General features: G+C 39.5%; 1 protein-coding gene across 3 annotated transcripts in view; it reads left to right on the plus strand.

Moving 5' to 3' along the window:
• Positions 1–663: 663 nt before the first annotated feature.
• Positions 664–27,481, plus strand: part of CNTN3 (contactin 3) — a 329,505-nt gene continuing 302,687 nt past the window's right edge. For 2 of the 3 annotated variants that reach the window (XM_038565832.1, XM_038565835.1), the window contains exon 1: positions 664–772. The gene's annotated coding sequence lies outside the window, so the exon portion shown is untranslated. The remainder of the gene's footprint in view (positions 773–27,481) is intronic. The other variant, XM_038565833.1, reaches the window with a different exon arrangement.

Genomic DNA, 27,481 nt, shown 5'->3' on the forward strand with positions numbered 1-27,481 from the left:
AATCCAGTTGTGAATTATTCTTCTAACTGACTCACCGAGGCCTTGGGCCAATTAATTTCCTCGTCATCAAGTCAAGGAATCATACTAGATTCACGGTTGCTCTGGGGACGCCATGAACTAATTCCCTTAAATTGCGCAGTCCACTACCTGGCACACCGTGACCCGTTGATAAGGATCCGCCTTGATGTTAAACCGGCGATCTCCGCGCGCTTGCGGGAGCGCAGCGGCGGGGGGCTCCCCTCGAAGTGGACGCCCCCCCCCACCTCTTTAACCCCGTGCTCCCCGGGGCCCCAGCGGCGCGCACACGAGGCGGCCAAGCGGGGACACGCGGACCGCCGCCGCCCAGGGCCCTGCGGAGGCCGGACACACGTGGGCGCACGCGGCGGAGCGCGGGGCGGCGCGGGGCGCGGGGCGCGGGACCCCGTTGGCTGCTCCGCCGCGCTCCCCGCCCCTCCCTCTCGCCCGCCCCCCTCCCCTCCCTCCGGTGCCCGCGCTGGAGCCCGAGCCCGGGCGGTGGGTGGAGGCGCAGGCAGCGCTCGCTCGGCGCCGGCAGCAGCCACAGCAGCCACAGCAGCCACAGCAGCCACAGCAGCCTGGCGCGCGGCGGCGGCGGAGGAGGCGGCGGCGGAGGAGGCGGAGGCGGAGGCGGAGGAGGCGGGCGCCGCGGGCTCGGCCGGGAACGGCGCGCACCGGGGCGCTGCGACGGCGGCCCCCCAGGCCCCGGAGGAGGGCGGCCGGCGGCGGGCGGGCGAGTCGGAGCTGCGGGGACCCGGTAAGTCAGGCACGCCCGGCTCCTCGCGCTGGGAGGGCGGCGCTGCGCTGAGCCACCTGCCCAGGCAAACTTTGCGCACTGCCCTCCAGGCTCCTGGCCCTAAAGTTTGTTGGCGGGGGGTGTGCACCCGACGGCTCGAGAGGGAAAGATGCGTCTGGCTGCAGATTGGCAGAATTGGTGTGCAGACCGGGAACACTTTGCAACCCCGCCTCTAGCGCGGGGGAACGCGAGCTAGGTCCCTCGAGCTAGCCCGTAGCGCAGAGCATTTGGCTGGGGAAGTTGGAAAAAAAACAAAAAACAAAAACAAAAAACAAAAAAAAAAAAAAGAAAAAGAAAGAAAGAAAAAGTTTGGACCTCAGAAGTGCTGAAAGAGGAATCCTAGGGACGCGGTGCAGGGGGATTGGGGAGGGGGGCGGGATGTGATAGCTTTTTTTTTTTTTTTTTTGCTGGAAACCTCTCCCTGGTCCCCAGCTCCGAGGAACCCGCGGCAGAGGATTCCTCGGTTAGCGATCAAGTTTTCCAAGCTGCATTCTCTTTCTTTCCACTTTCAAATCTGCAGCCTTGGACGGGATCTGCTGCTGCGTTTTGCCAGTTTTTTTTTTTTTTTTCCCCCACCCCTCTGGAATGGGCTGTAGTCCAGATTTCTGGAGCTCGGACCCGGTCTTGGCTGCCTTTTGCCTTCTTCAAGGAGCCCTGCAGAGCTAAGCAAGCAGGTAACAGAGTATCAGGAACGGAAAACCGGGAAGTGCCAACTGGGTCCCCCAAGTCGCAGCACCATCAGAATTTTTTTTTTTTTTTTTTTGGTTGATTGAAATGAACGAACAAGCTTATGGGCTGTGCTTGTGCAGAGCCCCGCACGACTCACCAATCCGTGTGTCCTTTTCTTGTATTGCATTTGCTTATTGATTTACAACAAGGAGATGTGCCCAGAGGAATGATCTGATAACAAACGGTACCCACCATGGTGAAGATAGTCTCTGGTCTGAGCCAAACGGAGGGGGACAGACGTTTTTGGGAAGGGGGTCGGTCGTCAGTTTGTCCACCTCGAATCACGATGTGAGGAAACATAGCTAGAGGAGGCAACACAGAGAGGGGAGATGTGTGATGTTCAGGAGGGAGGTCAGAAACCCCAGCTCATATGGTGAGTAGGTAAATCCAGAAATAATTTAAAAATGATTAAGCAAGAATATTTGTTTTTTTTTTTTTTTTTTAAGTAGGAGGACTCTACAAGCTGTGGTTTCTGTTTACCCCCACAGAGATGAATATCACACTAGCTGAAAAAGAATCCTGATCTGTAAATAGATTAAAAACAGGAATTAATCAGAACAATGAGTCAGAGCTCTTCAGTGATTGAAAGGAGTAATTGCCTTTGGAAGCCCTATTATGTCTCAATACTAAAGTCAAATGTATTACTTTTGCTTTGCTACTTGTATTTACTAACAGCAACACGACTTTGGCTGCCTTCACCTGGCATCTCAGGTTGTGATTTTAACCCTTTGTGGGGTGTGGTACTAGGGAGGAGGTTCTCTGTAGATTACTACTCATACCCATTTGAGCAACATTTACAAAATGCCTAATATGTGCCAGTCACTGGTTGCAATGGGACAGGTTCTTGTAAATGTGGTTCATAGAAGACATCTGATAGGGTTTAGCCTTGCTAATGGAAATGCGTTTGCTTGCAAATTACAAAAATAGCGGGTTCAGGAATTACTGGTCTTTGAATGCTTACTTGAAGTCAGTTGAGAGTCAACGTGTAGTTTGAGGACACTTGAAAGGAACAGTGTTCACCAAGGAAATAGAGCAAATTGCTGCACATTTTTATTTTAGGTAAATGGTGAGGCTCAATGCATTTGTGTGACCCTCCTGTCTGAAGGTGGGATAACAGACTCGGAGCAGCTAATTGATTTGCAGGGTAATAGATTCAGGCAGTGGCTGCCTCAGACAATAATATTCAGCCCCGTCTGGACATCAGTAACAGGCTGAAGACATGAAGGCGTTAAGCCCATTCTCCAGGAGAACTCTAACTTTTAAGCGTCCTTCACAACCCAACCAGATGGTTCAATTGTTCCTTAAAATGGCAGCAAAACATTTAATAGGACCAAAGTGCTGAGCAATTTCAACTGGAGCAAAGATTAGCTACAGACAGCAAGCTGTAGCCTTTCCATTGCTGATTTATGTTCAATTTTATCACTGTCACATTTCATATATGCCTAGTTATTACAAACTAATAGCCTCTTCACTCTGCTCGCAAAATATGTGTCTTTCTCTTTTATAAGTTCCCAACTCCTCACACATTCAGTACACATCTTCTAGTTTTTACTGCGTAATTTAAGTGTGCAACTTGAAGTTCTCATTAACTCTTGATGCTTTGTGCTGAAATGGTATATAGATATAATTGCCCCTTTAAAACTGCCAAATCCATATATCACTATATTGTGCTTAGTGCTGGTTCAGTTCTGTGTTTTCTAGTCATCAGTTAGTAAGGTATTGGCAAGAAAATAATGTAAACTCTATACATTGGGAGATAATCAGATGGCAGGAGGATTCATTGATGCTGTGTATATTTGCTTGCCATCTCTGGTTCCAGCATCACTACCAGTTCACTTTTAAAGCCTTTTTGTCGTTTTGAAGGTGAGCATTTCGGAGGTGTCCCCATGGTCTTAAAATGTATTTATTAGTCACTTAATGCTGGCAGACTATTTCCTTTCTTACGCTTGCCTTAGAAACTTCTTTTTGCAAAGATGTTTGGCAATGATTGAGTGTTGGGCTGTCCACAAAATAGTTGAAGATAGAACATTTCTTTGAAGTTAAGGGATAATAGATACCGGTCTCAGATCTAATTGGTGTAAAAATTTCAAGAACAAATCAACTATGCTAAGTGGTTTTTCAGTTTATATCACCATCCCTCCCCCTCGCCCCCCCTCATTTATCTACTAAATATAGTGTAATATTTCTTTTGAAGATTTGCTGCAGGAGAAATCTAACTTGTAGTTGAAACTTTGTATGCCAAGTTTCAATCAATAGTACATTTTTATTTCTCCCCTTTTATGTACATGTTATAAACAAGAAATAAGGGTTTGTAATAGAAGTGCTGGCAGAATTTTATAGCATCTCAAACAGCTCTGCTACTTGGAATGTAAATATTTGTAGAATCTTTACTGTGCAAGAAGCTGCCTTGCTAAAAGTGAAGGAAAAAAATGACTTTTATTAAGTAGGATAAAATAATTCAGAAAGTATGCATATTCCTTATTGCAGACATATTGGCATTTTAAGTAATAGATTATACATGTTATAGCAATCCCATAGCACTCTTTTAGGTGCTTTTATAACTCAGTTTGTAAATTTTCTGTGTTCCGAAACAGGAGAACAAATTTGTCCCATTTGTTTTTCTAAGTTGCTTGACTTTGATTGCCTTTCACATTTGAAGGGATGAAGACTGTAATTCAAAAACCACTTTGATTATATTGCGATAAATGAGCCTGTTCCTATACTGTCTTTGGGACCAAGAATTCTTGGGACCATTTCCATACTTCAGACACTCTTATTTTGGGGAACTAGTGTAACTCAAATCTTGTGTGGTCCTTTTGATTCTAATGTTTGTCTCATTTGTCCACTTCTCTCCATCTCCGCTCACGTTGCCCTATTCTGAGTCACTGTCTTCTTCCCTGAGATAACGACACTGGTTTCTCTGCCTCCTTTCTCCCCAAATAATTCTCTGCACTGCAGTCAGGGAAGTATTTTTTTCTTTAAATGTCAGTTAATTAATATTCCTCTCCTCAAAGCACTTAAATGATTTTTCTGTTGCATTCAGAACTATAAATTATGATCTACAAAGCTGTGTAGGATTTAAACACTACCTGTCCCTCCAACATCATCCCATGGCATGCTTTTAGGAACACGAACCTCATTAGGCTTTGATTCATTGTCTCCACTTTTGTTGACCTTTTTCCAGCCTTAGGATCTATTTTATCTCTTTGCTTGCAAGCGCATTCTAGTCTTTACCCCCAATTACACACATGCACACACACACACACACACGCACACACACATTTTTGACTATTGCTTATTCCTTCGGTCACAATTTAAATATCATTTACTAAAAGAAGGCTATTTTCTCTCCTCTTTTTAGAGTCCCTCTTCTAGTTTCTTTTTGTTCATATCCCCAAAAGCACTTATAACTTGAAACTATCTCCTTCTCTGACTCCTTATTTACTATTCTGTAAGCGTCTTATAAGCAGTTATCACATCTGTTTTGCCCACTATTGCAAAGCAGCTCCTATCAGAGTATCTGGCTCACAGTGGAGTTTGTTTTTTTTTTTTTTTTTTTTTTTTTTTTTTTTTTCCAGCCAAAACAAAATATTATTTTATTTTATTTTTTTTTTTTTTTTATTTATTTATTTTTTTTTTGTTTTTTTTTTTGTTTTGTTTTGTTTTTTTTGTTTTTTTTTTTTTTATTGGTGTTCAATTTACTAACATACAGAATAACACCCAGTGCCCGTCACCCATTCACTCCCACCCCCCGCCCTCCTCCCCTTCTACCACCCCTAGTTCGTTTCCCAGAGTTAGCAGTCTTTACGTTCTGTCTCCCTTTCTGATATTTCCCACACATTTCTTCTCCCTTCCCTTATTTTCCCTTTCACTATTATTTATATTCCCCAAATGAATGAGAACATATAATGTTTGTCCTTCTCCGACTGACTTACTTCACTCAGCATAATACCCTCCAGTTCCATCCACGTTGAAGCAAATGGTGGGTATTTGTCATTTCTAATAGCTGAGTAATATTCCATTGTATACATAAACCACATCTTCTTTATCCATTCATCTTTCGTTGGACACCGAGGCTCCTTCTCACAGTGGAGTTTGATAAACCCACGAGAACTATGCTTTTGGAGGGTGTTGAGTTTACAAAACATGGCCCGAGCACCCCCGTGAACAAAGATCCTGTCAGTAATGTTCATATTCAGCAGAAGTCCACAGCTAACTTTTCATGAGAGTGTTTTTCCTGTCGCCTGCCCATGATCCCTCTGAGCTCTTGGGTATCTGCTACTTCAAACCCATTATGTCAAAACTGGAATTTATCCTTTTCCCTCCCAAGCTGGTTCCAGCTTATAGTGCTATCTTCTTTCATTTATTCTCATTGTGGTCATCGAGACATAGGGCACCAATGGTCTTTGGCACCACCCTCTTCTATCGTCCTTGCAACTAGTTAACTGATGAAAAATATAAGAATATTTGTGTAATTAGGCACCAGCCCAGGTTCCAAGCACTTTATACCCTTTATACTTCTTACCTAGATGGAGTAGATTAAGAAACCACCTTCTGCCCCACTGCCTTTCTTAACTACAGTCTTTTTGACACGTGCTGCTGTGTTAATCCATGAGCCACAAACCTTGTATTGTTGGACATCCTTTGCCTAGAGGAAAAAAATGCCAGTGATGGAGCCTGTCTGCATCAGACTTCTTCCCTTTATTTCCTGCCCATACTTGAAGTTCCAATTTGCAGGGTTTTTTTAAAAAAAAACTTTCTTAAAAACTCAAGATGATGCTTTTATCTTCAAGGGTCCTGCATCCATGGCTCCCATTCAGAGCCCTTCATTCACATCTCAGCTCATATCCACTCTTAATTCACTGTTACTTTTGCCAGGAAAGCTCCTTAATTCTAATCCTACCATTTGTCTAGGTGATACCCACCTATCTAGTCCTCTGAGAAGCCTTTGGTGTCCTCTAGACAAGGTTTCAGTTGCATGCTTTCTGCTCTCAACTGTGTTTTAAATTTTTTTTCTCTAGAAGGAGAATGGATTAGACTTTAATTGGTATTGTGCAATTGTTTAGTAGCTGTCTGTCCTGATAGTCTGTGGGTGGAATGGCACAGCATATTAGGATTTTGGTGAGTATTTGTGGAATGAAAGGAGGATGATCTGATCTGTTTTATTTACATGCAATTCTACTGTAGTTGTATTAGGCCTTTTTTATTGGACTTAAAATTTTTTACTGTATACTTTAAAGATTTTATTGTATTTTTGCATAATTTCTGGATGACAAATTATTAGTTGACAATAGATAGTTATCTGGATATGGTCTGAATTTTGAAAATTCTTTGACAGACATATGCCCTATAGGGGGCGGGCATAAGCTTAGGTAGTACCAATGGCTGGTCCTTGATGTAAGTGGCATATTTTAGTGCAATGGGGGTAATTTGGAATTCTCAAAATCCATTATTGATTAGAGTAAAACATTGAATATGAGAGAAATAACTAAATGCTTCACAGCAAATCAAAAGTACATCTTCCTAAACTATAAATAGCTACATAGTTAAAAAAAATAAAAAGGTGAGTGGGAGGGGATGCCTTGGGGGCGTGAAACAATCTCACCAATTGTCCTTCAATAGAAGGCACCCTTATACCACAGAAAATATTCCACATCCTTTTCACTTTTTCCCAATTTATGACCTTTCTAGAAACATTAACTGTTCTGTTGAAATAAGAGAAATTCTTTGGTCCTTACAGGACTTTCTGAGTTATTTGTGGGGATGAGACCTGGTAACTTACATTTTTAAACTTTTTCTTTTGTTTATGTATTTAAAAGATTTTTTTTATTGATCTATTTGAGAAAGCAGGAGAGAGGGCACGAGCAGGGGGGAGGGAGCAGAGGGAGAGAAAGCAGACTGACTCCCCGCTGAACAGGGAGGCTGACGAAGGGCTCCTTCCCAGGACCCCCAGATGATGACCCAAGCCAAAGGCAGATGCTTAATTGACTGAGCCACCCAGTCGCCCTTAAACTTTGGGGTTTTAAGTAATTAGATTCATAGGAAGTTGCAAAAATAATACAGAGAAGTCTGTGTATCCTTCACCCAGCTTCCTCCCATGGTGATATTGCATATTAGCTGTAGCATGATATCAGAATCAGGAAAGTGACATTGGTGCATTACTGTTAACAAGACAACAGATCTTATTTATGCTATCACTATAATTTTTAAACCTGATTATGAGTGCATTTATAGCTCTATGCAGTTTTATCCCTCGTATAGAATCATATATCTAGGGTTTAAATTAAAGAACAAATATCCTTAGAGAGCTGCCATTCCCATTTTAAACATACACTAATGTAATAATTTTGTAAGTGTCCTCCAGGTTTCAAATACCCTACTTCCATAGACCTTTTCCCATGCAAATATTTCTCTTGTTGCTCTTAAATATCATGAACTCACTCACCTTGGAGTTGCCTATATGTAAAAGTTGCTATGGAAACAGAAGTCTTGGCATTTTATAAAGCAGGATGTGACATTTGGGTCGTTCTCTCTGGTCATCAGTTTGGGAATCTGTGTTGACTTTCCATATTAGTTTTAAGAAGTTCTGCAGGTAAGTGTGTTTGTTTGTTAATGTAATCAAACTTGGGCAGGATTTTTACGCCACCAGGGCCAAGATCCTACTGAATACTTCCTTGTACTTTCCAACACTAGTAGACTCTGGTCCATTTTTGTTCTTACATAGAAATAGCCACTCTTTAAAATAACATATTGCAGAAGATGGTAATGACCCTTTCCAGGCAATTAAAATCAACCCGAACAATATAGCTAGTGATCTAATCTGATGGCTGCTACTCACTTGGACTGGCCGCTTCTGTGAATATAAAGCAGCAGAAAAGTTGCTGATTACCAGTCGTTACCAATTCCAGTGAATATTCTGAAGGCTCTGGAATACATAAAGCATATTTGTACCAAAGTCGGGTGTGTGCTACAGCAGACAGTACTGCTCTTCCATTCCCTTTGCCTACAAAAATATTTACATTTATATGTTAGGCAATTTATCATATTTCTCAATTATTCTTGGTGAAGCTTTACTAGGAGTTCTTTTATTCTGCTAAGAAAAAACAACCAAGGACTCTGTGCATCAGCTGTAGAATTTTGAAATTTGAAGGTTGTGGTCAAAGGTTTTTTTCTTTCTCACTTTCTCATGCTATTAAATAAAAATTTTCTCATGTGCAATGGAAAAATATACATGTTTATATTTAGTACTAATTTATTGGATTATTTCACCGATGTTAAACAGAAATTACCACTCTGAAATTGATTGTGTGGTACTTAGTGGCAGTATTCGTTTCTAAAAAGAACGGAAGGGTCTCAATATATGGCTTTTGTTTTATTTGAAACCAAACCACATATTCTGTGAAGATGCTTATAAGTGGAGGGCATCTTTCCATATAATGGGAAATTCTAGAATATAGACATTTCTCTTTTTAGTCTAATAGTGCCATAATTGTCTGCTGTTGTAAATGGTTTTGCATTATGACTTGCTTGGAAATCTCTTTTGTCATTTTTCTAGAAATTACTTTCAGGGTTTTCCTCCCGAATCTTCATTTTTTTCTTCCATTTGATTATTAATAATCTGATTATGTCCTTGTTCTTCTTCCTTCCCCACTTTGACCACACAGACACAGCCACACACATACCACCTAAAGCGTAGACTAGAGTAAGGAATAGAATTAATAGCAAATCATAAAACTCCTAAGAAATACAAATGTTTTGTTAAGCATTCAAGCAGAAGAGAGTAAATGAAGGGGAGGAATTTTGGATTGTTCATTGGATTAATATGCCATATGATTTAAAGTGAGTCCAATCCTTCCTCCTCCTTCTCCTTCCCCTTCTTTTCCTTTTCTTAGTTTTTCTTTCTTGCTTTCCGGTTGTATTTTTGAATTGACTCTTCTGTACTGACCCCTAGTGGGTAAATGTTTTCAGTTGTCTCTAATTGAAAAGATCACATTTATTTGTTTGCAGGGTTTTTTACAGGGGCAGGGAAAGTGACTATAAACTTGATCAAATTTGATCTTCAGAGAAAAATACCTTTAGAAAATGATAAAGCACACATAAGCCCTGTGGGAGACTTTTTGCAAAGTTGGCTGCAACAATACCTTTCTTGGCACTTTGCATGGTGACTTGCTCTTGTCTTTAAGCAAGGAATCTGTTTCCCTCTCCCTTGAATCTGCTTCCCTCTCCCTTGAATCTGCACTGGCCTTTGAGTTTGATCAATAAAAAGTAACCAAAGTGGTGTTATTGTGGATTTTGAGCCTAAGCTCTAAGGTGATGGGAGCTTATGTTCCTGTTCTCTTCCTGCCTTGAAGCCTCCATGTAAGGAAGTTCAGGCCCACCTTTCAGAGATTGAGAAGCCACCTAAAGACAAGCCTACAGCCAATATTAGCTAATAGCCAGAATTGGTAGTCAGTCATGGAAGGTCAGCCATCCCAGTTAAGCCATTGGATGGTTGACTTACATGTGTGACATTGGGCAAAACTAGCAAACAAACCACCAAGCTGAACTCAAGTCAAATTCAGAATCAACAGCAAATAAATTGTGTTTAGATTGTTAAGTTTCAGGGTAGTTTATGCAGCAGCAATACATACATATGTATTATAATTTTAAAAAATAACACAATTAGGGGCGCCTAGATGGCACAGTTGATTAAGCATCCGACTCTTGGTTTCTGCTCAGGTTGTGATCTTAGGGTAGTGAGATCAAGCTCCACGTCAGGCTCTGCGTTCAGATGGAGTTGGCTTGAGATTCTTTCTCCGTCTCTTCTGCCCCTCCCACTCATGCTCTGTCTCTCTCTCTCAAATAAATCTTAAAAAAAATCACATTTAAAAAATATTAGTATTTTTTAAAATGTGAGGTTTTACTTCTTTATGTTGCTTTATAAATGTATCAGTCAGCTTTCCTTTAGTAAGATATACTCTGAAAATTTCATTAGCTTCTAAGGACAAATTTTACTTACCTGTGTTACCTGAAAGCTATGGGTCAGAGGTGGGGCAGCAGTGTTCTCTACCATGCTCTTGCTTGACTGTGTGTGCCTTCTCCACATGGCTTTTCTTTTCTCTTTTTGCTTTCCTAAAGATTTTATTTATTTATTCATGAGAGACACATGAGACAGACAGAGGCAGAGACAGAAGCAGGCTCCATGCAGGGAGCCTGATGTAGGACTCGATCCCGGGTCTCCAGAATCACGCCCTGAGCCAAAGGCAGACGCTCAACTGCTGAGCCACCCAGGTGTCTCCTCACATGGCTTTTCATTCTGGGCTTTAAGGTAAAGGTACAGCTAATGTAGTATATACTCTGGTGCTCCATCAAGGTCTACCAGCTTAGAGCTTTATATACTTACCCATGTTTGCTTGATATATCAGCTGCTGATGGCTCAGAGGTCATCCCTCACTGGGGAGCTTCCCTTTGTAGATGGAACTGTCCCAGGCAAGGTTATGCCTCCTCTTGGCTGATGCCCATGCCAGTGACTGGCTCATGCCTGGGTACAAAAACCTGGTCCATTTGCCTTAATTTAGGACAACTCTGAAAGCCATCCCAGCCCTAGAAGTCCCCTTAAGACCAACTGAGGTCGCAGTTGCCATATTCTAAGTTTCAGGCTCCTCCTTTGCCTATTCATGCTTGCTTGCTTGCTTGCTTGCTTGGAAAGAGAGAGAGAATGAGGGGTGATCAGAGGGAGAAGGAGAGAGAGAATCTCAAGCAGGCTCCTTCCTAGTGCAAAACCTCATGTAGGGCTCAGTCTCACAATCCTGAGATCATGACCTGAACCAAAATCAAGAGTCAGATGCTCAGCTGAGTCACCCAGGGGGCCCCATGTTCATGCTTTTTAATGCTTCCCTACAGTGGTTTCTTTAGAGAGCATTCTTCAGTAAATCTTTTTCATCTCAGATTTTGTTTTTTTAGGGAACTCCGGTTAAGAAAGGGACACACTTTCATAGCAGAGGGCAGAAACCCAAGAGGCTTACTTGAATGATAAAGTTGCACTTAAAATATTGGCTAGGACTGGTCACATATAGGTTGTTTTCACATTTCATTGACTAGAAGTCACAGCAGTGCCAGTAAAGAAGGGAGAGGATAAGGGGGTGGTTACATATAGTAATATAATCTACCATAATCTACCGCTCTTAATCTCCTACACATAAAATACATTTTAGTCACATTTACACTTGTTATACTCAACCTGTCCACAGGAACTATACCCCTAAATCTTATCTGATTATGAAAGAAGGCGGAAAGTCTAAGATTTTATTATAAGCCCTACATCTTAAAGCAGAAGTGCAAAAAGTCGAACCAAACTATTACTAACATGTTAGAGCTTCTGCTAGATCCTCTCATATCTTGATACGCTATGGGCTTTCGTATAAATTTTTATGGGTCAGCTAGGAGTTGGCAGATCTTGACTGGGCCTGGCTGGGTTTCTTTGCTCAAACTTCAGATCTGACCAGCCCAGATAGTTCCATATCTAATTCTGAGCTATAGGTTAAAGGAAAAATTCCCTGGTAGAAATTCTCATGCCAATTGGATAAGTGCAGAAGGACAAATGGAACCATACACGATCTTGGCCACAATTCAGATATTGTCACTTATGCTATATTCTGTTGGCTGTAATGACAGACATGGGCAAACTCTAAGTCAGGGGTGGGGAACTCCCCTCTGTCTCTTTAATGGCAGCAATTGCCAAGGGCATAGATACAGGAAGGGTGAAAAATTTGGGCCAATAATGCAATCTGCCATACCACTAAACCTCATATCCATTAAGCATCATAAATGCCTGCTAGATTTTAGTTGCATTTCAAATTAAAAACAAGAAATGTAAAATGTCACTTTATTGCCTATGAATGAATTATAACTCTCTAATTGCTGCCTAAGTGAAGGAGTCCTGTGTGAAGCTCAGTAATACACAGAGTTGGAAAATACAGTGAAAGCTCTCAGAGAATGTATAGTCCAGTTGAAAGAACTATGTATTTGAAAATCTAGGAATAAAATTGGGAAGTTTTGCCTAGTGTTAATGTGTATACTTCTTAATCCAGGCAAAGTGTCTGCCACTTAATAGTTTGTGATGTCATGCACATTAATTGATTCTCCTAAGCCTTAGTTTCTTCACCTGTAAAATTGGAATATTGGTCCTGTATAGATTTGTTGTGATAAATATGCAAAGTAAGGTCAGGCCCTTAAAAAAACCCCAGAGTTTTCCTACCTGTTGCTTGTTTTACTGTTGATGTCCATATTATTCACTATATTTTTATATATACTAATGGAATAATGGAGGTATGGTATATGCTAAAAGACAAGGGAGTTGGGAGGAATGAAAGGAAACTGGTAGAACTATCAAGAATGATTAGGGAAGGCTTTAGGATGAGCTCAATCCTCCGGGTATGAAGAGCCAGAAATCAGAGCACAGTTAGTTTGGCTGGTAAAAGTTGGACTGGTAGTTTTTTGAACTAGTGAGTCATTTTCATGCTTGTTATAGTTGAGAGTGTGTTTAAGGGGTTACTTCATGAGCTGTAAGTTGTGATACAGAAGACCCTGATTTGGGCAGACTGTAGGACACTAATAGGTGATGGAGGTAGATCTGATGCCAGGCCCTGTTGTGAATAAGTAATAGGAGACTGGGCAGAGGATGATGGGTCTAGGTAAAAAATCTCTGTAAAGAGCTCTTATTTTTTGCCCAGAAATTCTTACAAAGCATAGCATCTTAGAATACATTTTGCCAATGAGGCCAAAAAGATTCATAGAATTCTTCAGGTCAAATACAGGTTAATGACCTACCTAGAAATGGAATCCATATTTCCCATGTCTGCAGGTACTGCATTTTTCACTCTCGAACAGCCTCCACTTATAAGAAAAATTTATATAACTGGAAATGGGAACTATAGCCTTATCCTCCATAGTGATTGTGAGTGAACTCTTGTACTCATCTCACACCCCAAGTGGACTCACTTTCCTTTCTCTACGTAGAATCTCATCTCTAGGACTGAAATTGAGTTCACTTTTCAGGACCTCTTTCAGCCCCCCCCCCCATTAGCTTAACTCTCCCTCTTCCCATATTTCCAAAGCTGGCCCTCCTTGGCTCTTAAGTCCTAGAGTCTGTAGTTGCCTCGTTTTCCTTCTCCCTCATGTGAATCATTCATTTTTTTCTTCTCTTTTGCTCTTTATTATAAAGAGAGGAACAGAGAAGCTATCAAAAACTACCATAGGCGCTTTCCTTACCATTGCCCCACATTAATACCTAGAATCCTCTTAATGATTTTTTCTTTACTTCTGTTGAAATCATACCCATATTTTTTAAAGTTCAGCTTAACATTTCTCTTTTGTCTCTCTTTAGCTCTAGTTAGCTTTATCCAAAGATCTAAACCTACTTACCTGATTGTTTGCTTTATTGCTGTTTACAAACTATTGAGAATCATTCACTCTTCCCTGAGGAAGGGTGATTCTTTCCCATGCTATTGATCATGACAGGCTTGATCGGGTGACTTGCTTTGGCCAATGAAATGTGAACATTTCACATTTATTCACTTCCTGCAGGTGCTTGGTAGCCAGTACATCGTTCCTTCTGTTTTTCTTTGCTTCTGAGGCCATGGAATCCCATGTTAAGATGTAGTTTCCTGGAGCCTGGGACCTGAGTGACTGCTATGTGCAGAACCGTCTGTTGACCTGCATTAAACATCAAACATAAGCACAAGATACACTTCATTGTCACCAGCATGGAAATTTTTGTGCTGTTGGTTACTGCAATAACCTGATCTGTGCTGATCAATAATACCACTCCTACTTGGCTCTCTCAGAGGCTTTCAGCCACAACACATACGGAGCTGACTTCATGAACATCCTTGCCAAAATTTCATTCGTACCACTGTTTTCCACTTTGCCCCACCACTGAAAACAACATCTGCGTCAAGCCAATTACTAAAACCATAAACTTGGGATTTATTGACCTCCTCTTTTTGAAGCCCAATTGAAAAGCACGCAAGTTTTGTCTTTCCTGCATCTGAAATATTCATTGAAATTGCTCGGTTCTCTTAATATCTTCATCTAAACCACCATCATTATTGTCGATTATTACAAAAGCATCCAGTCTGGCTTCCTGTCTCTGCTACCTAGTCTTGATTATTTTGATCCTATTTCCATACTTCAGCTAACGTGCAGAATGAAATATGAAGCCCTCTTTGAGACCTTACAGAATTTCAGTTGGTGTTAGGATAAAGTCCAGATTATTTGACAGGACTCATAGAGCCTCCATGATTTTACCCCTCCTGCCCTTCTGTCCTTATCATGGGCAACTCCTGGGTTCTGTCATTCTAGCAGTGATGAATGAGTCTTTGCATGTGGTGGGACCACTGGCTGAGTACACTTCCCCATTACCCCTGTTGCTTCCATCCCACCACACACATGCATTGATACACATGTACTTACCCAGCAGCCATTGCCTGGCTGACTCCTGCTCATCTTATAAGTTGCCAGTTAAGTGACACTTCCTGAACAGATGACATTTTTTTGCTCTACGTTTCTGTATCTATATCACCATTATTTACTGTCTGTTTCCAGATTGAGTAGCTTAAGGGCAGGAAACCTGTCTTTCTTGGCTGCCCCTATAACCCATTGTCTGGCAGAGAGTAGGCTCTCAAAACTATTGAACTAATTAGATAAAGACCACAAATAGCCTACAGAGCACTCATGATCTTTCCCTGTTTGAATTCTTGTAACTCTTTGTATAGTTTAGATTTTTCAGCACCATTTAATGTGGATTAATTATGTGCTAAGTGCTATGCTAACCACTCCATTTAATGCTTACAACAAATGAGCAGTGCAGCCACTTTTCTTATGATGTGTATCATATTGCCTCAACATAGTTATTTCTGGATTTTTAAAAATCTCCACACCTAGATTTTGACTCTTTGTTATGATAGCAGTTATTGTACTATATTATAATTGTCTATATATCCCTCTAAGTTGTAAAACTTCTCTGGGTGCTGGTCACCTGTGCCTGGCACACTACCTGGCATCTTTATAAGCATTCCACACATATTTAATGAATAAATAATCATACTTAAGCTCACATTAAACAGTTGGTATTACTATTATTAATTTTATCTCTGTGCCTTACACTTAGTAAATGCCTCAGGAAGTATGTGTTCATTGATTCTTTTATAGAATTAATATGAGTTGCTTATTATATGAAAGGAGTAGTGTAACTATGGGAATCACATTGTATTGAACTCCATTATAAATATATTTATTGGTTATTTATTGCTGGTTGATACTGCCCCAAAATTTAATGGCTTAAAACATTGTTTAGAATTGTGTCTGAGTGCTTTGGAAATTCAAACAGGGTACTTCAGGGACAGCATATCTTCACATCTTTGATCTATGTGGTGTTGGCTGGGGTCACTTGACTAGGCCTTGAGGATCCAAGATACTTTCACTCACATATCTGGTGCCTCTTTGGGGTAACTAGAAATACTAGGACCTAGATGGGTTGCCCTCTCTTAAATGTCATCATCACTTCAGTAATCTGGGCTTACTTTTCTTTTACATTTCAAAAGAGTAAAAGTGGAAGCTATAAGGCCTCATAAGGTCTAAGCCTGCAACTAGCAGAACATCACCTCTACTACTTTCTGTTGGGTAAAGCATGTCACAAGGCCACTCCAGGAATGAGAGAAGGGGAAACAGGTTTACTTATTGATGGGGAGAAGCAGCATGGTGGATAGCATTAAGAGGAATTATTGGTTGCCATCTTCACAGACATCTCCCATTCCAAAGAAGCTACCTATGTATCTCTTAAGTTTTGTTCTAGAATTTTTGAAGATACCCTTGGTTCATTTGGGGAGTAAAAAGTCTAGTTTTTAATATGTTATTATTTTTAGTATTGCTAGAGTTATCTAATTTTTATGGTTATGAACAATAAACAGAAACTAATCTTGATGAGTGAATTGGGATGAAAAGTGTCACCTGTGGGACTTGGCTTTTAACATTATAAGCTCGTTTTAAATATGTAGTGATAATATTTGCCTGGTTTTAAAATTTGCACATGCAAAGTACAAATCCCTGAAAAAAGAAACTCCGTAGCCTACAGTAGTGCTAGATAGCAAGAAGTTTTCTTCCTTTATGAGTGCTGCTCTAACTTTATCTGTTTTTAAAAATAAATGTGCTGATCAATGTCATGAATAATTAAGTGAAAGGAGTTGTGGGATTTGGGGCTGTTTTCTCCTTAGTGATTGTAAATTCCATTTCACAAAGCCACAGCTCAGTAGCTAGGAGGAACAAAGTCTGGGTTACTCCTTATTCATTAAAAAAATAATAATCTGCTTGATGCAATATCATTCTAGAAAGGTTTTTGCTTAGGAAAGATTTTTACTTAGAGTATAGAGAATTTTCACATACATTATTAAATCATGTGGAGAGGTTTATATATCTAATGAAATCATTATTCCAAGGGTAAACTCTTCTGAAATGGTTGTAAAGTGGGGGGGGGGGGGTGTTTCTGGATTAGGATCAAACCTAGAATAAATCTGATTTCGTGAATCTTGTGTATAGTCAATGCATATTTGACAGATTCCTTATGTCATGCCTCTGAATTGTCTGAGTGAATGGAGCCCCTCCTCCTTTCATTACTTTGCTACTCTAGAATTCTAGGTAAATGAATGGATGGATTGTTTAAATTGTCTAACTTCTATTGCCAGTGTGATTAAGAGAATGAGGGGGAACCTGAATTCTAGGGGATACTTGGTTATACTTCCCTTCAAGATAAAAGAACTAACCGCAGGTCATTTGCTGTTCGTATCAATATGCTGGCACATACTGATGCCATGCTGAAGCATTGGAACTTTGCTTCTTAAACAGTAATATCCTGCAATGACAGAATTGTACCACTTCCAAATGGAAGGACCCCAGGTACTCGAGTCAGTTACACTTTTATTTTATACTAACTGATATGCTTAAGGGATGGGAGCCATTGATTTCAATATTGGTAATACATTGTGGTTTCCTTTCCTTATTTTGTCTTTGTATACATTGTCCATACTTTTATCAGATTAGAAATAGCTTGGAGTATGTAACTATGGTACATTGTGTTTAATCTAAGTGCAGGGATTGATCCAATTGTTCACTAGCAAACAGCTCCTTAGCCTAGCACTGTTACATTGGGTGCACTAGGAATTTAAAACAGAATCGGTGCTTACAGCCTATTGAGAGTCTGCCAGTATGTCTCATCTTCATCTCTCACTGAGCCTGTAGTTAGGAGAATAAAACATTCCCTTGGGAGTTTAATTTCTTCTCTCCTATGTTTTCTAGGCCTTTTATCCCCCTGTGTCCACTATTCAAAGTACCATCTCTCCTCCACCTCTAGAGAGTGAGTTGTCAGTCACTTTGTTTCAAGTTACTCCTCTGTACTGTGGCTTGGTGTTGAGAGGGTAAAGAAATATATATTTGATATTTCTTCTTTGTGTAAGTTTTAAGTCAGTGACATATCTCTTACTGTCAAGGTGGGCTTTCTCTTAGGTGCTAACATAATAGGAATAGCAACTAATGTTGATCTTATTAGAAAAATTCTAGCAGGCAACAGGGCAACGGTGAGGTTTTTAGATAGCTTCTACCCTTTTATTATATACCAGGTTAAGATTTTTTTTTTAATTTTACACTTTTCCATTAGCAGCAAGAATGTATTATAGTTATACAAGGATCACATGGTGCAGAAATGGCAATGTTTGAAGACAATTATATATATATCTATAAAATATATATATTATATGTATTATATATATATAGAGAGAGAGAGAGAGAATGTATGTGTGTCTTGGAAAGTTAAACTGAGTTTCATTTGTCAGAATTAAAAATAACACAATTTCTGGCACAGAGACACTCATTTCTTCTCAAATAAGAATACTAGTATTATCTTACCATCAGTGAAGATATTTTCCCTTCTTGGGAACACTTAGACTTTATAACATCATTAGAAATTCTAGACTAGTACGTGTTTGGACATTTAACGTCACATGTGATAATGTTCCTTCAATCTTCCATGTCTATCCCTTGTTCTTTGATGTTCACTAGCAAATCACCTTTGCGCCATAAGTTGTTATGAAAGAGAGGAGAAAATGGAATTTCTATTCTTTCAACCACTTACATGTGTTGAAATTTTAGAGAGAGGTGGTTCAGTAGGATCTGAGGCAAAACCATTAGAAAGCTCATGTATTATGTGTATCAGCCCCCCAAAAGCCATTAATTAGCCACAATGCATTTTAGACTTCTTATCATGAATTGTTCTAAAGTGAAAACAAATTTGCCAAACTATAAAAGTCCCAGTTAATTTTCTAGTCAGAATTTGTGACATCTTCTAAAAAAAAATCAAATGTCAAAACCCAAAACTCAACACCTAATAATATGTTAAAATATTGAGCCAATTTCCTTATTTGTTTACATTTTAGGAAGCTAAAATCATTGTAAATCTCTATTTGTGCCTACAACCTACCATCCATTTAATTGTTGCTACTTTTATGGAGTAATTAAAGGTAACAATTTTTGCTTTAGTAAATTGCACATATTCTTGGAATCCTACCAAAAAAAAAGATATTTTCTAGAAAGGATTTATGGTCAGTTAGACATATAAATCCAGAGGTTTGCTTTAAGCTCCTTAAAAAACAAATTTATTAAGAATACTAGAGCTCAATCTTCAGGTGGATGTGACCCACAGTCGTTTGTTGTGAAGGAAAATCCTAGTAACAACCTCCACTTAACCCTCCTTTTCCTTCAGGAAAATTTGTATTCCTTTAACTTTTTAAAGTAAGAATCACTGGATAGACAATAGATGGATGGGTGGATGGATGGATGGATGGATGGATAGAAAAAGATACACATTTTGTTTTTCTTTTTGCCCAGTAATATTTTAGAGTAGATGTATTGTTCCCCAATTCTCAATTTTATTGTAAAATCCCTGTCTGTGTAAATCAGCCTATCTTTTGGTAGTCTATATGGAAATCAGTAAACAGTGACCTAAGGTTTCATCCTGTTGCTCTCTCCCTTACACCACTGAGCTTCTAGAACAGGTGACCTGCACCTGCCTGTCTTGGTTTTGATTGCTTTCCTGTCGGCCTTCTGCTCTCACTACTGTGGAAGTGGCATTCCTGAAATCACAAGCTCCTTCTTTCTGGCAAGGCAATGGTGATGTCTCCAGCCTTGTTTTAAGCTCTCCATGAAGTTGCTCTCGTTGCTTCTTCCCGCCCTCACTTTACCTCTTTTTATTTTCATACCATTGAACTTTGGGTCTCTGACCGCTGTCTGAACTGATTTTTATCCTTCTTCCCTTGCTCCATTGTAGATGTTTTCTGAGCTTCCGCTCTCTGTTGCCTTCTCCCCCTACCCCCTCCTCTTGCTGCCTTTCTTCCTTTAGAGAGTCCATCCTCTCTGTAACTCTTTACTCCTGTGTCCTGATTATGTATTATCAGCTTTGGATTCTTCCTTTCGCAGGGTCCCAAGTAGCCAGCCAATTGCTGACCACCATTTCCATCTGAATGTCTTGCTGTTGATTTAAACCTGAGTATGTGTGACCTTAAAATCCTCTTTCTTCCCAGATGTGGCTTCTCCTCTGAGACTTCCCTGTTTCTGTCTCAGGACCGTCTGTCTTCCCTGTTAGGGAAACCAGAGCCCATCAAGTACCACTGATTCTCTTCTCCTCACCTCCCAAATCTTGTCACTTGTCTTGCTGGAGTCTTCTTTGCATTGTCCCTCAGATGCATACCTCCCAGCCATTCCCCCAGTTCACACCTTTATTATCACATCACAAGGACTACAGCTGCTGCCTCCATGTTTTCTCACTTCCTCCCATCACCCTGCATGGTACCATGTTAATTATCTTCAGACACTGCCATCTCTGCACCACATGATCATTGCATAACTATAATACATTCTCGCTGCTAATGGAAAAATGTAAAATTTAAAAAAAGCTCTTAACCTAGTGTTCGAGGCTTCCCACGTTTTGACAACAGTATGATCCTTTCAGTTACTTTCATCAGAGTCCATGGTTCTTATACATCTTGTGTATAGCTAATATTTTGCAACATCCTCTTTATATAATGACATGAGATTCATAGGTAATACAACAGAATTATATGATTTCAAAAGAGCCAACGTAAGCCCCAAGTGTAATGAAAGGAGAAATGTATTAAGTCATAATATAATCTGATGTTTTAATCTATAAATAAATGCTTGGCTGTGGCCACCCTGAAAATAAGATGAGATTACCCATGCTTGTATGTATACTTGTAATAATTAACCTTGTACTAAAGAGAAATAAGACAGTAGTCAACTAAACGTTAGAGTCATTTTTCTTCACATTTGACATTTTAAAAAATAGCTAAGGATGTATGTGTGAATATATTTATAAAATCAGTGTGTGAATGTGGTGGATACAATTGCAGACTAATTACCAGTGATTCAAGTTGTTGACCAGATTCCCGTTAGGGGTGATGCCACTGGTAATGTGATTTTCTGACATGGTGGACAACTTTGGGTGACTTCTGAACGTTACAAATTCAGTCTTTCAATTTGCACTGGAGTTGCATTCTTCCGTATTAATACTGTGCAAATAATTATTTATAAGCTTGGATAATAAGTAGGTTTTTCTCTCACCTTCCTACTTGAAAGCCATGTGGGAATTGCATTGCAGAACATCTAGCCTCCATAGCCTCTGCCCTCTAGAGACCCTGGTTTTCCCCAGTGAGCCAATTCCAGTGCCCCCAGATGTTTTCTAAAGTGTCCACATAGTAAATAGTACGTGCCCTTCTCCATCTAGGAACAGGCTGCATTCATCTGTCTGCTTCTCAGAATCAAATCTATGTCTAAAGCTTATACTGTGATCCTTCATCTGTTTGAAAGCATCCTGCGATAATTTAACATCTGTATTGTGGTTGTATATGTTTATTTTCTGCACAAGAATATAGCTCCTTCCTGTATTCAGAGGTGTAGTTTTGGTCGCAAATGTCAGATACCTGAACAACTCCAACTCACTAAAGCCTCTGTCTTCAGTTCCCTCAAAATGCATTGGTGCTTGTTATTGAAACATCCAGGACAGATGTCACTAAGTAGAGTGAAATCCAAAAGTTTCACAATGGGTATTGGCTAGCTCTGCCCACTTTCCCTTTTTCTCTTTGGGCTCATGTATCTGTCATGCAGGCTAAGTCCTCAAAATCATCATAGCTTAATACAGTTGAAGTGTATTTCTTGCTCATGCTACATATCCAATGTAAGTAGCAGGTGGAATCTGCTCATTGGAGTTACTCAGGGGCTCAGGTTGACAGAAGCACAATTCTGACATGTACCTTTCTCTTGAAATGATATGGAAAAGGGAACATGGGAAATTGTGCTGTTGTCTTCAAGCTTCTGCCTAGGGGAGATACAAGTTCTGTTCATATCTCATTGACCAAAACCAGTCAAATAGCCATGCCCATACTCAAAGGGGGATGGAGTCCTCCTCTGTGCCTGAGTGGAAAGAAAAACCATAATATTTATGAACAGGTGAGCCCTGATATTGAACTCAGTGGGATTTCCTTTGTGTCAATATTATCTGCCTGCACTGTCTGCATGCTCCACTTATAGTTTTATTTGTCTCTATTGTTATGTTTTAAAAAATATTTTATTTATTTATTTATTTATTTATTTATTAAAATATTTTATTTACATTTTTATTTTTATTTTTAAGTAGGCTCACGCCCAGCATGGAGCCCAGTGTGGGGCTTGAACTCATGACCCTGAGATCAAGACTAAGCTGAAATCAAGCTTAACCAGCTGAGCCACTGAAGTGCCCCTATTCTTATATTTTTAATGCTTTTTAACTCCTGCATAGAAAAAGGAACCATTGTCTTATTACTAGATACCAAGTTCTGAAATTGCTTTTTTTTTTTTTTTTTGGCCAGGTATGGCTCATGTGCCTCTCCTTGGATCTTTGAAAGAGCAAGAAGTGGGATATGTCACACCCGAATTATTTGGAGGGAGACTGACTTGGAGGGGTAGCTCATCAAAGTAAATACTAAGGCAGAACAGATACTCGGTGAAGGCAAGACAATACCACAGAAACTCCTAAATTCCCTAATTAGATTAAACACTACTTGAGAAAAAAGGACTAACACTTTTTTTTTACCTTATTTTTATTTTTTATTTTTGTATATCCTGGGTAGTGTTTTAAAGTAGTGTCTTGCTTGAGTTGTTACTTTATTCATTCATTCATTTATAATATTTTATTATTAGTTAGCCTGTGTATTTTATTATGCTATGTTCTTTCTATATGCCTTATGTATATGAATTCATGGAATCCCACAAACACACCATTAAGTAAGTGCTCCTATTAATTCTTTTTTTTAATTAATTAATTAATTAATTTATTTATGATAGTCACACAGAGAGAGAGAGAGGCAGAGACACAGGCAGAGGGAGAAGCAGGCTCCATGCAGGGAGCCCGACATGGGACTCAATCCTGGGTCTCCAGGATCGCGCCCTGGGCCAAAGGCAGGCGCCAAACCGCTGCGCCACCCAGGGATCCCCTAATTCTTTTTTTAAAAAAATTATTTATTGGAGACACAGGGAGAGGGACAGGCCGAAGGAGAAGCAGGCTCCATGAAGGGAGCCTGATGTGGGACTCGATATCAGGTCTCCAGGATCATGCCCTGGGCTGAAGGCGGTGCTAAACTGCTGAGCCACCAGGCTGCCCTTATTAATCCTTTTGATCAGCTGGGAAAGGTGAGGCTGAAAAAGTGAAGTACCTCAACCAGCTTCTCAGAGCTACCCAGTTCTCTCCTAGGTATGTGAAGCCGCCAGTCCAATTCTGTGATCCATCACTGTATTTAACAAGCAGTCACTTGATATATTTTCTTAATACCTTTTGTCTCGAACTGTACATTATATCCTTCATTGTTAATGCAGGTTAAAAGATAGAGTAGAGGTGTTAATTCCACAAGATCCAGGAGAGTGTTTTGACAGTCAATCCAGATAAGGAAGTTAATGGGATATATATATATATATATATATTTTTTTTAAGATTTTATTTATTTATTCATGAGAGAGACAAAGAGAGAGAGAGGCAGAGACACAGGCAGGGGAGAAGCAGGCTCCATGCAGGGAGCCCGATGTGAGCCCGATGTGGGACTCAATCCCGGGTCCCCAGGATCACACCCTGGGCGGAAGGCGGCGCTAAACCGCTGAGCCACCCGGGCTGCCCAATGGAGTGTGTGTGTGTGTGTGTGTGTGTGTGTGTGTATATATATATATATATATATATATATGTTTTAGAATTATCCTTTTGATCACTCACTGTATTAATGACTTTTAGTAGGTTTCTTGATGAAATGTCCATTACATACTTGATTGGAAACCTCTTCTATTGGTATAGAGGAACAAATATTTTGATAAATGTTTTTCTCAGATATGGTATCTCTATAGAGAAATCATTGCCCGAGGCTATACACCCTGCTTTGTTTGCTGTCTTGTCCTGTGCCAGCCAAAATAAGGATATTTTGCTTTTCTTTGTAGTTTGAAGACATCTAGCAGCTTGTCACAACTTCCAAAATCTTTGAGGAAATGAAGTCTGAATGCCAAGACAGTAATTTTACCATTATCCCAGTGGGTTGGTATTCTACTTGATACATTGTAATTTTAACAAGGAAGTTACAAGAAAAGAATTTCATACTGTGCCTCTGTAGAAAGGTGAAATAAAATAGAATGCAATTCCCGTTTGTTCTTCTGTAGCTCATTTTGACAGTTAAGAAACTCTTAAATGGGCATGAATAGATCCTTTTTTAATCTATATTTATCTGACATTAAAATTGCATTTTTGATTGCATTTATTTGAAATAGGAAAATCATTAGATTTTGTTAAGACAGGCATTTAGTATTTCAAGATGGTAGATATAATGATTTTGCAAAGTTAAGTGTGTTTTAATTTTATAGTATGCCTTAAAATGTACATATACTTAATCTTTAATGATCAAGTTATGTGATTTTTTTTTTTTTTAGTATGACCTACAAGAGGCCAGTATTATGCCATAAGAGATTTGGAGTCAAATACAAATATGGAATTCCATTCAGTTTAGTGTAGTATAAAAGATGGTCAGTTTTTTGTAGTGTTTTGCCTGTCTACACCTGATTTCAAAATAGAAAATCTAATGCAATTTATACCCACAAATGTCAGTAAATGATTAATTCTGTAGTTTGCAAGGACTTAATTCCAACAGTTGTTTTACAGAAAATCTATAGACTTTGGATTTATGAACAGTTATTCCTTAACATTAAAGCAATAAGGATTAGATACTCCAACTTCTATTTCGATCATACATAAAAGCACTATGGAATTTACAACTTAATTTGTGATTCTCCAAGTTATTGCAACTTGGCTTCATTTACACAGACCTCTCTTATAAGTTGTGAATACAGACCCATCAGGATCCTTAAATCTAATGACTTTCCATGCATATGAAAATCACACCTATACTATTTTATTAAAGCTAGCTATGCCACTTCTTACCTTTTTTTTTTTTTCCTTTCAAAGGAATTAAAAAAAGGAGGAAGCAATCCTTACGTTTGTTACCAGACTGGTTGAGTTAAAAAGGACAAAGAAGGGATCCCTGGGTGGCTCAGCAGTTGAGTGTCTGCCTTTGGCTTAGGGTGTGATCCTGGGGTTCTGGGATCTAGTCCCCCACCCGGCTTCCTGCTAGGAGCCTGCTTCTCCCTGTCTAGGTCTCCGCTTCTCTCTCTGTGTCTCTTATGAATAAATAAATAAAATCTTTTAAAAAAAAGGGACAAAGAAGATCCATCCTCTTTCCTTCTGGAATCTAGATACTGAAAGGTGTGACACCTGATCAAAGACAAACATCTTGTTGTCATGAGGGAATTAGCCAGTTTGCTGAGGCTGTCAGGATGAAAAGATGGAAAGAACCAGAGTTCTTAATGATAAAGTTGAGGTCTTGGCTCTGTCATTTATCCATTTGTCATCTTTGAGCATGGCATATCTCTAGGGCATGTTTTCCTCATCTGTAATAGAGAAGTAATCATATCCATTTCATGCGTAATAGTACTTGTAGAGCACATTGGAGGCACAGTGCTACATACAGTTCATACCTTCTGAGAAGCAAGAATATAATGGACATGACGTTTTTCTATATTTTATCCCATTTGAATGTCAACAACTGTATAAGACGTCACATTGATCATAAGAAATAAGATACAAAATTTATCAAATACAAATGAAGGAAATGCATATTACATTAATGTTCAGCCAGAGACATGTAGTGATGAATGTTATCAGTATGTAGCTCACTATGCTGTGATATTGCTGGACTGTTTATGTAAGTGAGATGTAGGTACTATTTTTCTATTTTTTTCAGGTGAAAAAGCTGAGGCTTAGAAAAGATAAGTACCTTGGTAAAAAAGTCCCACAGATTTTGGAATAAGAACCAGGGACAAGAGCCAGGACTAGAAACTAGGACTGTCTGCAAAGCCTATGCTTGGAACAACTGCAATTAATTGTTTCTTACTGGACTTTAAATAAAGGATGAATGTGAAAAGTCAGCAGTAAAAATAGACAAAGCAATTCTGTGCTTCAGATATATAACCTTTTCTAACAGTTTTTTTTTAAATGAAATATACATAATTGACAACTAAATGTACAGATCTTACGCATTTTGACAATTAAATATATCTGGGTAGCCACGAATAGGCACAACAAGATGTTGATAAGATGTATTCCCCTAGAAATTTCCCTCATGGCCCTTTCTAGGTAATCCCAGCCCCCCAGGTCCCAGGATATCTCATTTTTAGTTCCTGCTGCAATAGAGTTTTGCCTGTTCTCGGGCTTCATATAACTGAAAATATAATCTACATGTTCTTTAAAGTATTTTGTTTAAGATCGTTTTTTTTTTTTTCAGATTTATTTAGGTAGTATTGCATCTAACAGTATTTTTCAATTGTTAAGAAGCACTTTATCATAGGGACATACCACAAATTGTTTATTCATTTGTCTGCCGATGGGCCTTTGGTTTGTTTTGCAGTCTTGGGCTATTATTCTGTGTTTTTTTAGATTCTCTATTTGTCTAGTTGGCATTCATTAATTGCAGGGCCAAAATACTGACCAAAGTCATTTATATCTCCTCTGTGATCAGAACCCATGCTCCGAACTGCCTCTTGCATCTACCTGCCACCCACTAAGCCAGGGTCCTCCCTGCCCCAAACCAACCCAGAACCAGGTACCAGGCAGTTAAGTAGGACTCCTGTGCCCCAGAGTCCTCCATAGTCATTTGGATTAGCCTATTCTAAGATGTTTACTTGGTCCTGTCTTGCTTTTTTCCAATAAAAGCTGTGGCCTGTGCCTTCCTCTTGCTCTTCTTTTGCTTCCTTTCCAAAAGTGGTACCTCCTCATGTGGCCCTGTGTGGCACGGCATGCCCCCTCCTTTTGGGAAATGTAAGTAACGAGTCTTTTTTTTTTCAATCTTTCAATGGCATTAACCTCTCCAAGTTATCACTCAGTCACCACCATAAATTAAATTCCCACGAGTATAAATGAGACAGTTATAAATAGAGATTATATAAGCATTTGTGTACTGTGTATTTTGTGGACATGTTTTTATGTCTCAGGGCAAATGCCTATGAGTAGAATTTTCTGTCTCAGGGTCTCTCTCTTTCTCCCTCCCCAACCCCCTCACACACACACACACAAACACACAAACTCTCACACTCTTAGTAGTGGTGGTACCATTTCACTTTCCCACCAGCAATATTTGGAGATTTGTTACTACCTTCTTTGCCAGCATTTGTGCATCTTTATTGTAAAGATTCTAGTAATTGAAAAAGTGTATCATTTGTGATTTAATTTGCATGATGAATGCTGCGAAGCATCTTTTCATATGCTAATTTGTCATTTATATA

Source organism: Canis lupus, chromosome 20 (genome assembly GCF_011100685.1).
Source record: "Canis lupus familiaris isolate Mischka breed German Shepherd chromosome 20, alternate assembly UU_Cfam_GSD_1.0, whole genome shotgun sequence".
Taxonomy (NCBI): domain Eukaryota; kingdom Metazoa; phylum Chordata; class Mammalia; order Carnivora; family Canidae; genus Canis; species Canis lupus.